The 12,275-nt window shown below is 40.6% G+C and overlaps 1 protein-coding gene across 1 annotated transcript in view; it reads right to left on the reverse strand.

The window, feature by feature from the left end:
• The window catches only part of LOC133029400 (uncharacterized), a 96,145-nt gene extending 94,910 nt beyond the window's left edge, over nt 1–1,235 (reverse strand). Inside the window, exon 1 of the mRNA XM_061101894.1 lies at nt 296–1,235. The gene's annotated coding sequence lies outside the window, so the exon portion shown is untranslated. The remainder of the gene's footprint in view (nt 1–295) is intronic.
• Between the last annotated feature and the right edge of the window lie 11,040 nt (nt 1,236–12,275).

Here is a 12,275-nt window from a genome sequence, read left to right on the forward strand (position 1 = left end):
AAGCTGTCCTTGAATACAACCTGATATGCCAACTCTTGGTTTCGCAGGCGGTTCTAATCAGATGGACGCCAGGTGGAGCACCAGGAGTTAGGGCAACTCAGTGGGGTCGAATCAAGGTCAGGGAGCTCAGTTTCCCCCGCCAGCTAGGGGCCGAGGTAGAGGTCCCCGAGGCAGGGCTCGTGGTCGGGGTGATGAGAACCCGCCACAGGCTGCCCAAGCTCCCCCAGCCGATGAGGGAGCCCAGAATTGGGAGGTTCGGTTTGCAGAAATGCAAGTCCGGATAGAAGAACAAGACCTCGAGATTCAGAGGTTGAGACAGCAGGGTGCTCCTGCGGTTCCAGTGCCCGTAGTTCCAGTGGCACCTGCCCCTGCTGCCCAGGCCGAGATTGTGGTGGCAGCCCATAGATTGGAACCTCTGTATGAACGGTTCCGGAAGCAAGCACCTCCGGTTTTCCTGCGAGGTCCGGACGTGATGAAAGCCGAGCAGTGGCTGACGGTGATTACCAAGATCCTGACTTCATGGGTGTCACCGGTAATGACAGAGTGGTGTGTGCCACTTTCCAGTTCCAGGAGGACGCTCTGGTCTGGTGGGACATGGTGTCTCAGATCCATGACGTCACCACCATGACCTGGGAAAGGTTCCAGGAAGTCTTCAACGCAAAGTACTACAACGAGGCGGTCAGAAGCGCCAAGAGGAAAGAGTTCGCTCACCTGACCCAGCGTGAGAATATGAGCGTCACTGAGTATACTACTCAGTTTGACCGGTTGGCGAGGTTAGCCTCGGGAATTGTGCCGACCGACTTAAGCAAGAAAGAGAAGTATCTTGATGGTTTGAATGCGAAGATCAAGCACGACTTGATGATCACCACGGACGACAGCACCACCTATGCAAAGATGGTGGAGAAGGCACTGCGAGCTGAGGGCGCAGTTGGGTGTATGTCGGAGTCAGCTAGTACTCCGGCGAGTGGCGGGGCTCCTACCCCTCCTGCATCAGGCTTTAGCAGGGGGAGTAGTGGTTCGGCCATTGATCAGAGGAAGAGAGCACCCACTGCTTCCGGTGGCTCGAGTCAGAACAAAAGGTTCCGGGGGAACCAGAACAGAGGGAGTCGTCCTGGTGGTACTGAGACCCGCTTCTCCTATCCCGAGTGCCCTAGCTGCAAAAGGCACCATCGGGGTGAGTGCAAAGGACAGGGATGCTTTCACTGTGGCATGCCCGAACATTTCAAGAGGGACTGTCCCCAGCTCCGATCAGAGGCACCGAGAGCTCCAGCAATACCCACTCCAGCCAGGGTGTTTGCTATCACTCAGGCTGATGCAGATGCCAGCCCATCAGTTGTCACAGGTCAGCTTTCTATTAATAACTCGCTATATTCAGTGCTGTTTGATTCTGGGGCTACACATTCTTATGTGGCGGCCAGAGTCTTTAGTAAATTGGGTAGACCGTATGATAGATATGAATCAGGGTTTGGAACCCTGTTACCTGGCGGAGAATTGGTTATCTTCAATAGGTGGATTAGGTCTATGCCGATCAGGATAGATGGTAGAGAGTTAAGTGCTGATCTGATAGAGATGAGTTTAGTCGAATTCGATATTATTTTAGGAATGGATTTCCTATCTAAATATTCGGCGAGCATTGATTGTAAAAGGAAGATGGTGATCTTCCAACCGGAAAGTGAGGAACCATTTGTGTTTGTTGGTTCAGTTCAGGGATCTCGGATCCCGGTGATCTCGGCTATGTCAGCTATAGTAAAATTGCACGGCGGTTGCTTAGGGTTTCTGGCCGTGGTGGTGGACACCACTCGGCCAGATACCATTCGGCCAGAGGACATCAGAGTGGTACGGGAATTTTTGGACGTTTTTCCCGAAGAACTTCCAGGGTTACCACCTCAGCGGGAGATTGATTTCGTGATAGACTTGGCACCAGGGGTGGAACCGGTTTCCAAAGCCCCATATAGAATGGCTCCAGCTGAACTTAAGGAATTAAAGATTCAGCTCCAAGGGTTGCTTGACATAGGGTTCATTCGGCCCAGTGTGTCACCCTGGGGAGCCCCGGTTTGATTCGTCAAGAAGAAAGATGGATCTATGAGGATGTGCATCGACTACAGGGAATTGAACAAGCTGACGGTGAAGAATAAATATCCATTACCTAGGATCGATGATTTGTTCGATCAGCTTCAAGGGAAGACGGTCTTTTCTAAGATTGATTATCATCAGTTGAGAATCCGAGAGGAGGACATTCCAAAGACGGCTTTCCGCACTAGGTATGGACATTATGAGTTCCTGGTTATGTCATTCGGACTAACCAATGCTCCTGCAGCATTCATGGACCTGATGAATAGAGTATTCAAGGATTTCCTCGATATCTATGTGATTGTGTTTATCGACGACATCCTCGTGTACTCTCAATCAGAAGAGGAGCATGAGTTACATCTTCAGATGGTACTGCAACGGCTTCGAGAACATAAGCTTTATGCCAAGTTAAAGAAATGTGAGTTCTGGTTATCTCAGGTGTCCTTCCTAGGGCACATTATGAGCAAAGATGGGATCAAGGTAGATCCCGGGAAGATTGAATCCGTCAGGGATTGGCCGAGACCGAAGACAGTGATAGAGATCAGAAGCTTCTTGGGTTTAGCTGGGTACTACCGTAGGTTCATCGAAGGGTTCTCTAAAATTTCAATGCCCCTAACCGAGCTTACAAAGAAGAATCAGCGATTTATTTGGTCAGACAAGTGCGAAGCTAGTTTTCAGGAGCTAAAGCAGAGGTTGATTATCGCTCCAGTACTAGCTTCACCTTCGGACAAGGAGAAGTTCGTAGTATATTGCGATGCATCCAAACAGGGTTTGGGGTGTGTATTGATGCAAGCCGATCGGGTCATCGCTTATGCCTCCCGTCAGTTAAAGGATTATGAACAGCGATACCCGACTCATGATCTAGAACTGGCCGCAGTGGTTTTTGCATTGAAGATTTGGCGACATTATCTTTACGGGGAAAAGTGTGAAATCTATACCGACCATAAAAGTCTCAAATATTTCTTTACTCAGAAGGATTTAAACATGAGACAAAGGAGTTGGTTGGAATTAGTGAAAGATTACGATTGTGAGATCCTCTATCACCCTGGAAAAGCCAATGTAGTGGCCAATGCCCTCAGCAGAAAGGGTCCCGGGCAAGTAGCTAGTATGGTTAAGATCTCACCTCAGCTAGCAGAGGATATGGTTAGATCCAGCATTGAGTTTGTGGTAGGTCAGCTTCACAACTTAACGCTGCAATCTGATCTGTTGGAAAGAATAAAAGTCGCTCAGATGACAGATCCGGAGTTAGTGAAGATCCGAGATGAGGTGTTGGCTGGTCAAGCCAAGGACTTTTCAGTGTCAGACAGTGGGATGCTTTTGTATAAAGCCAGGGTTCCGAATAGTGTGGAACTTAGGAATGAGATCTTTGAGGAGGCTCATTCTACTCCGTATTCTCTGCATCCTGGCACCACTAAGATGTACCAAGATTTGAAACCGTACTTCTGGTGGAGCGGTATGAAGAAGAATTTGGTAGAATTCGTATCAAGATGCCTCACTTGTCAGCAGATTAAGGCTGAACATCAGAGACCAGCAGGGTTGTTGCAGCCTCTAACCCTACCAGAATGGAAATGGGAGGATATTACGATGGATTTTGTGGTCGGGTTACTTAGGACCACGGGTTTATTTGGTTCCATCTGGGTAGTGGTGGATCGATTTACGAAATCTGCTCATTTTCTGCCGATTAGAACAACATTTTCAGTGGATCAGTTAGCAGAACTGTATGTCAGAGAGATAGGAAGACTTCACGGGGTACCGAAGTCTATAGTTTCGGACACGGATCCGAAGTTCACCTCCAAATTTTGGCAAAGTTTGCAAAGAGTAATGGGTACAAAACTGAAATTTAGTACAGCATTCCATCCTCAGACAGATGGTCAGTCCGAAAGGACAATTCAGATATTGGAGGACATGTTGAGAGCCTGTGTTATGGACTTTGAAAGCTCATGGAATAAATATCTACCGTTGATAGAATTTTCTTACAACAACAGTTATCAGAGTACGATAGGAATGGCTCCCTATGAACTGTTATACGGTAGGAAATGTAGATCCCCTATCCACTGGGATGAGACAGGGGAGAGGAAATACCTAGGTCCAGAGTCAGTGCAGCGGACCAATGAGGCAGTAGAGAAGATAAAAGCTAGAATGCTTACCTCACAGAGCAGACAGAAGAGTTACGCAGATCCGAAACGCAGAGATGTTGAGTTCCAAGTAGGGGAACATGTGTTTTTACGGGTATCTCCGATGAAGGGGATTAAACGTTTCGGGAAAAGAGGCAAGTTATGCCCTAGATTTACAGGACCTTTCGAGATTCTCGAGAAGATAGGTCAAGTGGCATATCGGTTAGCATTCGGGGACGAAATCACAACTTAGTATGATAGTAGTTTGGGACGGTTTTTTTTAGACATTGGGAATGTCGGGAATGGCCGGGAATTTAGAATTTCCCAAAAATACCCCTTTAGTGATTATTATGTGGTTTTAGTGTGGAGGGGCAAAATGGTCTTTTTCCCCAATGGTATTTTGTCTTTTCGTGATTTTATTATTTGAAAATAAATGTTTATTTTATATGTTTGTTGGCTGAAATGAAATGATATTGGTGGCTTTATTTCATTCTTTTCATTTTACAAAAAATCACAAGTTAGAAAAAGTTAGAAAATTTTCAAAGAAAAGCTCTCAAGCTCTCTCTCTTTTCGGCTGGGTTTGTGGGTGCTTGAAGCTGGATTTTCCTTTGATTTTCAGCTAGTTTCAACCTAAATTCAAGTAATCTTTTGTTGTGGTATGTCTCTCTAGCTTTATTTCTTTGTTTCTTGGAAAAAAATGATGAATATAGTTGATGCATGCATGATTGTTAGTTGTTGTTGCTGCTGTGAATTAGTTCTTAATTTCAGATGTTTAAAGCTTGTTAGATTAGGGTTATTTAAGTTGTTTTGAAGCATGATAGTTAGGTTGAGTAAAGCTTTGGTTTTTCTATGTAAAATATGTGATTTTTGAAGGAAATGGTTATGTTTTGTTGCTGGAATGTTGTTGATGTTTGTTATTGTTTTCTGAGGTTATTCTAAGCTTGATTAAGTAGAATTAAGCTAGTTTGATTGCATGTTGTTTAGATTTGCTCAAGTTTGAGTTTAGAACTCAAAGCTTGAGCTCCAATGGTGTTTTTCATTTCTGTGCATTCTGGGTAGGTTTGATGCTTTAGAAATGTTATTTGGGATATATGGAGTAGGTCTGGAAGGTTTGAATCAATTTGGAGTTGAATTGGTTGAGATATGAATTTTTGAAATTCTGTCTGCGAGGAACCGGAATTCCGGTTGTGCATCCGGAATTCCGGATGGGCTTCGAAAATTCCCAGAACCGGAATTCCGGTTGGGCAACCGGTCTGCCGGTTGGGGAAATTTCAGAAACCCGTGTTTTCCTCGTTTTTATGTTTTAGGGGGTATTGCCATGCTTTTTATCGATAGGGAAACTTTTAGTTCCTAGTTTAAGTCCCCGGGAAGTGATTTAGCGTGTCACTTATAGTGTTGTGATTTTTATGGTTTAGGAGCCTGTAATCCGCCGCGCAGTTAAAGTTCTAGTCAGGTTGACCGGCACACCTGAATTCGGAATCCAGGTAAGATTAGTATAACAGTATGCATATGTAGATTACATGTTTAGCGTGCATGTAGGAAGCCTGTTAGATTACATTAGTTATGTATGTTGGCTTCGAACCATCCAACCTTGTCACGTCGGTACAGGCTGGAGTATGACCAGCAGCCGGAGTATGACCGGTTCGACCGATCAGGCTGACACTTGGTTGGTGGTTCCGTACTATTGACGTATCGCGTCGGTACAGGCTGGAGTATGACCAGCAGCCGGAGTATGACCGGTTCGACCGATCAGGTGGATATAGTAACACGTCGGTACAGGCTGGAGTATGACCAGCAGCCAGAGTATGACCGGTTCGACCGATCAGGCTGTTACGTGTCAATAGTACCGTCCCTATGAACGTTCAAAACTCAGTACCGTGTTGGACACGGCAGTAGTGGCTCAGTACCGTGTTGGACACGGCAGTAGCGGGACTCAGTATCGTGGTGGACACGGCAGTTAGGGTTATGATCAAGGGTATGGGCGTCTGATCATAACCGGGTTTATGTATGAGTATTATTATGCTTTTCTTACTGAGTCTGTCGACTCACAGTTCTACGTTTATGTGTAGGTAAAGGCAAGGCTAAAGCTGATGGACCGTGAGCGAGCTTATGAAGGTTGTACATGTCGGGGCGGTTAGGCCTGGAGAGTACGATCATCGGGACAGCGAGGCTGCTTTTGTAACTAGTCGCTAGGCGACATTTATTTTGTATAAACAGTTAAATTTTGTAAATGATTTTGTAATCGGGATCCCGAGTCTTTTTGTAATTATATTTTTTACAAGTTTAATTAAAAAGCAAAAATTTTAATTAATCACGTTTTCCATAAACCTCGTTGATTAGCAACGAGCTGCACAGCATGTTTAAAAATCACGTAATACGCCTATGTTAGTTAGGGTGTTACACTAGTCTTCTCTCTAGGTTTGATGAGACCTATTCCTTCTTCTTCTTCCTCTTGAATTTTCGAAATACCATAGCCATTCTTCACAAATCAAAATTTAGCCATTATTGATTGATTGCATGCCCACACATATCAAGTGAGTCTCCAATCATTATATGTAAGACTGTGAAGAATCCAATCAACAAGAAGGAGAATCGGGCTCAGATCTTGGTGATACTCCGCTACAGAAAGGATACAAGGCTTAGAGATCTGAGTGGGAGGATTCATTTAATTCTGATGCAACCACTGTAAGGTTTCTCATACCTTTTATGTGTTTATTTTCATCGTTTTAAAAATTCATATTAGGATGTTAAAAGCATTCTACTTGTTAGTAAATCTAGATACTGGTAAAATATATTCCAGCAGTCCCCTGGATGAGAATTGCAGAAGCTCTCAAACCAGTAACCGAATTCCTCTCCCCCATCATTAAAATCAAACCCCAGTCCTCGATTCCTTTAAGCTTGGGTTAAAGGGCAGCCCACCATGATGTGAAAAATAGTCTCATGCTCTCCATTACAAAGACGGCAGATACTATACACATTAACCCTTTTAGATTGAAGAGACATCAAAGTAGGAAGACAGTTGGTGAGAGCCCTCCTAAGAAAGTTCTTAACTTTTGGAGGTAGTTTCAAATACAAAAATTTCTTCCGAAAGCCATAATTATCTTGCATATTCCATCTCCCATTACGTAGTTACAATGCTCGATACACACTCTTGACTGAGTAACCACCATAAGCGTCAAAATCCCAAAACCAGGTATCCACCTCAGGAGTCAAAGGCAGAGGAATGCTACGAATTAACTCCACATCTCTCAGAACAAACAGGTCCTCCAAAAGCTCTTCATCCCAGTTCAAACAATCAGTTTTAAGGAGGTTAAATACTCTACAGTCCTAAAGAGCCTCATGAGATGAAATCACATAAGGGTTTTCCTTGGTAGGAAGCCACGACAGGATAAGAATAGGAATGGAAATACCAGACCCAACTCTATATCTAGCACCAATTTTAACAGCATCTTGGGCTTAAAATACACTCCTCCAAGCATAGCTCAGATTAGAACCCAACTCAACATCAAGAAAAGTGCGTAGAGGATAATACATGGCTTGAAAAACTCGAGCAACAAGAGATGAAGGATTGGTCAGCAGACACCATCCTTGTTTGCCAAACATGGAGAGATTAAAATCACGCAAATTACGAAACCCTAACCCTCCTTTATGCTTATGTAGACACATCTTGTCCCAACTTTTCCAATGGATACCACTACCATTAGAAGACTTTATATGCCACCAGAATCTCCCCATAAGACGATCAATATTTTTGCAAATTTCCAAAGGGATTAAAAAGACACTCATAGTTGAAGAAGGCAAAGATTGGATGACAGATTTCAATAAAACTTCCTTGCCCGCTCTCAAAAGTAACTTACTATCTCAGTTCTTAATGCGCTTCCTAACTTTCTCCTTCAAAAAACCAAACGTCACATTCTTATTTCTTCCAATTACACTCGGAAAACCAAGATAAAAAATGTGATCATCTGCAACTCTCATGTGAAGAGTAGACAGAATTCTATGACAAACTCCCTCATCCGTATTCGAGCTAAAGAAAATAGAAAACTTACTCAAATTCACCTTTTGCCCTGAAGCCTTTTCAAGCTTATTAAGCAACTCTAGAACTCCCTGCGCCTCCTCCCTTGTAGCTTTAAAGTAGAGGAAACTATCATCTGCAAACAGCATATGAGAGAGAATAGGAGGCCTACGAGTTACCTAACACCCATGAATCCATTTCTTCTCTTCGTAAAGACAAATCAATGCCGAAAAACCTTCTGCACAAATTATAAAGAGATATGGCGAGATAGGATCCCCCTGACGAATTCCTCTAGAAGGAATAATAGGCTCATGAATTTCTCCTCCATGAACAATGTTATAAGATATAGTACGAAGACTTTCCATTATCATCATTACCTAGTCAATAGAAAAGCCCATGCGAAGCGGAATAGTTTGTAAGAAAGGGCATTCCATCCTATCATATGCCTTGCTCATATCCAATTTGAGAGCCATACAACTAGTGTTACCTTTCTATTTACGTCTTAGATAAAGAAGAATCTCAAAGGAAACAAGAACATTATCAGTGATAAGTCTGTTGGGTTTTATGCCCTAAATAAAACTCATTTCATATAATCAGATTTACTTATTAATAAAGATCAGAAATAACATTTTTATGTTGCATGGTTCACTTAATAAATTGCTTGTCTATTTGATTTATGAATTCATCCAAACCCCTTTTCACATACTTGATCATGTTTATTGTGTTGTCAGCACAGTGGAAAATCAACATGACTATGTGAATAAAGTATTCCAAGATTTATCAGAACACTGGGTTTTACTGATATGACAATCTACAACAGAGTTTAAAACTCTTAGACTACACCACATCAGATTTCAAGACTTGCCTTTGTGCTAGAAAGTCTGCTGATGAGATGGTGATTACTTTGGGGGTGGAGTAGCGATTTTGGAGAAGTGTAAAAACCTATCTGAAATCTCTTGGTCTACCAGAGAGAGACTGAATGTTAAAAGTTGCAGGAAAGATACTTATTCAGTCTAAGGAAAGTTCTATACATTTGTGGCAGTGTTCCAACTTGCCTTAACTACTAGGGTTACTTCCTGAATAACGAAAGAGTAGTTGCCCAAAAGTATAGAATCCAGTATCCCAAAAGAGTAGACATATACAGAGGAATTTCACATTATCAAGGATTTTGTGATTAAGGAAGAGTAATGGTGGAGAAGAGGTTGTGTTTAATTCAACCTGTCAGATCCCATTACGAGGAGTTTACTACTATTACACTTGATTGGTATATCAAGGTGTTAATGATTATTTGAAATGCACTTTTTGTTTTATATTAGTGCAAGTGGGAGTTTGTTGGGTTTTATGCCCTAAATAAAACTCATTTCATATAATCAGATTTACTTATTAATAAAGATCAGAAATAACATTTTTATGTTGCATGGTTCACTTAATCAATTGCTTGTCTATTTGATTTATAAATTCATCCAAACCCCTTTTCACATACTTGATCATGTTTATTGTGTTGTCAACACAGTGGAAAATAAACATGACTATGTGAATAACGTATTCCTAGATTTATCAGAACACTGGGTTTTACTGATATGACAATCTACAACAGAGTTTACTTACATTAGGAGAAATGTTATGTTCTTTCCAGAACATAGGTTAAAGTAAAGCTCAGGTTGGATGCATGGAGTATGCATTGGAATGGACCGATATTGAACTTTGAATTAGATTTTGAAACTTACCGTAAACATCTATTCAATTCAATATCATAAGTTGATCCTAGATCACATGATCGAAATCCTGATATGGTTAGGCTCAATTTCAAGAGTATTATTCGTGTTCTTTGATTTGTTAGTTAAGCCTAATCTTTAGTCTGGGCAATACGTACATTTTGGGAACACGGTAGTGCAATTGAGTGGGAGCGCTAACATAAATATGGAATCTATAGCTTCTATTTGGCAAATAGAAGTAAAGGATGATTTCCTTCGAGCTTAACCAAACGAAGATAAATGGTGGAGATCTCATTTCACTTAGGTGAAATATCATTTATACAGTGTTAAGTGTTTTAAGGATAAAATACATTGTAGGGTGTTACGGTAATTTAATCCCTGTACAGTGTAAATCATCTATATAGAGGATCATTGATCACATTAGGGTTATAATAATGGATAACTAATGACGTGTCTATATCGTGGAACATATAGAGCGTTTCTATATGACTAAGAGTGCAATTCCAAGTTCTAAGTGTGGATTCAATGAGGAATTAATAAGTTAGGAAATTTACTTGGTAAATTCGGTTCGACTTATTGGAAGCTCGGTTATATAGACCCATGGTCCCCATACTAGTTGAGACCATACTGCTTGTAAGACTCAGTTAATTGATTTTAATTAATCAATTATAATTCTAAAAGTTAGACTATGTCTACTTTATGAATTCTCACAGTTTAAGGATGAAATCGTAAATAAAAGGGTTTCTAGGTTTAATTATTAAGTAAGAGACTTTGTATGTCTAATTAATAATTATTTTAAATGACAATATTATTTAATAATCTATTTTAGTTATTAAATAATTAGTTTTGGCATTTAAATGATTAGAATTGGAAAAATGACATTTTTGGAGAAATTGAAATAAAATTGAGGAAACTGCAAAATCCAAGTGAGGCCCATATTTCCTCTATGGCCGAGCACTCCCTTTGTGTTTCCCAATTATTATTTTTATTTTTTAATTGCCATGTAATTGCTAATCAAAGCCTAGCAAAAATAGGAAAGTGGTGGATCACACTAAATAAGGCAGTTAATCAATTACACAGTAAAAGAGGAAACTGTTTATTTGGAAAGTTGTGCTCTCCCTTCTCCCTATATATAGCAGTCCTTGTTCTCTTCTCTTGATCATCATATGAAGCCTATAAGCCACGAAATTCAAGAGAGAAAAAGAGAGAAAATTTCGAAATCCTTGTGAGATGAGTAGTGCCCACACACATCAAGTGGTATCTCAATCATAGTATGGAAGACTATGGAAATTCTACATCAAAGAAGGAGAAAAGAAGATCCAGGTTCAGATCTTGGTGATGCTCTGCTACCGAAAGGAATCAAGGGCTAGAGATCTGAACGGAAGGAGTCATATTATTCCGCTGCACCCACTGTAAGGTTTTCTAACTTTATATGTGTTTATTTTCATTGTTTTAGAATTCATATTAGGTTGTTAATCCAAGATACTTGTTAGTAAATCTAGATTCTGGTAAAATAATTTCCAACAACTGGCACCAGAGCCATGGTAATGATTTACTTTCATGTAATATGAATTAAAACGATGATTGATATGTTCTTTGTTGATTTGGATGGTTTCATGTTGGTTTCTTTGTTGTTTGATGAATGTTGATGTTGTACAGTTTCGTTTTCCATGAAAAATATTTTTTCAATTTTTGAAAATATTTTATTTGGATTCCTTGTGAAAAATTAAGCAATTTTGTTTTTTGCGGAACTCGATTCCGATAAAAATTGAAAAAATTATGAATTTTGGAAAATCCAGATTTCGGGTATGCATGGATGCTCCATCGCACGCATCACGCGCGCGGGAGCACCCTGCTGTCTGCCCGTGAAAATCCTGCCAGCGCCCGTAAGCCTCGCCCATGCACCCTGCTGACGCCGAGAAACCTCGGCTGGGTGCCTTGTGTCCGCGCGCGTAGGAGGCTGTGTGCAGCCTTCTTGGGCTGCACGTGTAGCCTCCTGGGCAGTTTCCCAAAAAGTTGTGATTTTTGGGGTTTTTCCCCAAAAATCCAATTTTTTCATGGGATTGTTTCCCAAAATTTATGTTTCCAATTTTAAATATTTTCAATTTAGAATTTTTCCAATTTTAAATATTTCTATTTTGGATTGTTTCTAATTTTTAAATATTTCCTATTATGGTCAGATTTAAAAATTTGTTAAGTTCTTTAATATTTATTTATTATTTAATTATAAGATTAGATATTTTGATATTTAAGATATTTTAAATTAAAAGATAACTTTGTCTTTTTATTTAAAATATTATATTAAAATTATCTTATATGACAAATTAAATAATTAATAAATTTGAAATTAACATAGATATT

This window comes from Cannabis sativa, chromosome 1 (genome assembly GCF_029168945.1).
Source record: "Cannabis sativa cultivar Pink pepper isolate KNU-18-1 chromosome 1, ASM2916894v1, whole genome shotgun sequence".
Taxonomy (NCBI): domain Eukaryota; kingdom Viridiplantae; phylum Streptophyta; class Magnoliopsida; order Rosales; family Cannabaceae; genus Cannabis; species Cannabis sativa.